This window comes from Pteropus vampyrus, unplaced genomic scaffold, assembly GCF_000151845.1.
Source record: "Pteropus vampyrus isolate Shadow unplaced genomic scaffold, Pvam_2.0 Scaffold35, whole genome shotgun sequence".
Lineage (NCBI taxonomy): Eukaryota > Metazoa > Chordata > Mammalia > Chiroptera > Pteropodidae > Pteropus > Pteropus vampyrus.
In genome coordinates this window covers 3,958,321-3,960,134 of record NW_011888816.1, presented here as the reverse complement: position 1 = coordinate 3,960,134, position 1,814 = coordinate 3,958,321, and positions in this window count along the sequence as shown.

Here is a 1,814-nt window from a genome sequence, read left to right as displayed (position 1 = left end):
ATAAATGCTCTCTTCCGGTCTGTAGATTGTCTTTTCATCTGCATAGTGGAATGTTTCATAGAGCAAAGGTTTTGACAGTCTAATTTATTGATTTTTTTTTTTTTTCAAGGATCATGCTGTTGGTATCATGTCTAAAAACTCTTCACCATGACCCGGGTCCTAAAGAACTTTTCCTATATCATCTTCTAAAAGTTTATAGCTTTCGGTTTTATTTACATTTAAATCTGTAATTAATCTTGAGTTAATTTTTCTGTCAAGTGTGGGATTTAAGTCAAGGTTCTTTTTTTTTTTTTCTAGTCTACAGGCACCGAATTGTCACAGCCCTTTTGTTGGAAAGACTCTTTCCTCCATTCAATCGCTTTTGTCCCTTTGTCCAAAATCAATTGTCATACTTGCGTGGGGCTATTTCCGGTTCTCTACTTTGTTCCATTGATTTTTGTGTCTGTCCCTTTACCAAAACCACACAGTCTGACTATACCTACACAACATCTTGAAATTGGATAGAGTGATTCGTCCTCCTTTCTTCTTTCTTTTTTTTCAAAATTGTTTTCGCTATTCTAGTTCCTTTGCTTTTCCATATAAAGTTTAAAATAATTTTGTCTATATCCAGAAAAAAAAAGTCTCCTCGGTACCTTGGTAGTTAAACCTGTATAGCACCTGGGGGATTTGCACCTTTGTTATGTTGGACTTTCCACCTAATGAATCCTATATGTCCCTTCGTTTATTGGATATAGCAAAAATATAGACGTTCTTGTCTTGTTTCAGATTTTAGAAGGAAAGGATTCAGTCTTTCGTCATTAAATATGTCGTTTGTGGGTTTTTTGGATATGTTCTTTATCAGGTTGAAAAAGTTTCCTTCTCTTCTTAGTTTGTTTGGCTTTTTTGTTGTTGTTTTAAATCGTAAAGAGGCTTTGAATTTTGTTAACTGCTTTTTCTGCATCTATTGAGATGATCATGTGGTTTTTGTCTTTTATTTTATCAGTCTATTTTCTCTCTGTTATTCCGATTGGCTAATCTACATTGTTTTGTTTCAAGTTCATTGATTTTTTTTTTCTCTGTTCTCTCCATTCTTCTGTTGAATTCATCCATTGGGTTTTAATTTTAGTTATTGCATATTTGGGTTCTAAAACTTTCATTTGGTTCTTTTTCTATCTCCTGTTTCTTAGCCGACACTTTCTATTTCTTCATTTGTTCAAGTATTCTCACAATTTTCACTTAAGCGTGTTTACGTTGATTGTTTTTAAATCTTTGTCAGATAATTATAATATTTGTGTCATCTTGATGTTGGTATTTATATTGGCATTCATATTTGGTATTTGCTGTCACATTTATCTATCGATTTTTTTTTTCGTCATTCAAGTCCAGAACCTGTTCTTGGTATGATTTTCAGCTGACACCTGGACATTTGGGGTATTAGAAGACTCTGGATATTATTTAAATCTTGTGTTTCCGAAGGCCTCTTCTCACGCTGCCCTCGTGGGGGAGGGGAGACAGCACATCCTTCTTGCCAGTGGGAGTGCAAGTGAAAGCCAGGAGGAGGGAGGAAGCTGATTTTCCTTTCTGAGCAGGAGTAGGAGTTTAGTCTTCGTGAAGTCTCTGCTGTTATCATGGCGGAGAGGGGGAACGGCACTTTATGACTGTTCCCCACTGTCTCCCACTCCGGAGGGGTGAACTCCTTACTCCTGAGCAGTGGCAGAAGTCCTGGTTCCCGCTAGGCTTTCTCTGACACCACCCCAGTGAGGAAGGGCCGGGGTGGTACCTCATTATCACCACTTGGAGGTGGAAGTCTAGATTTCCCACATGGTCTCCACTGA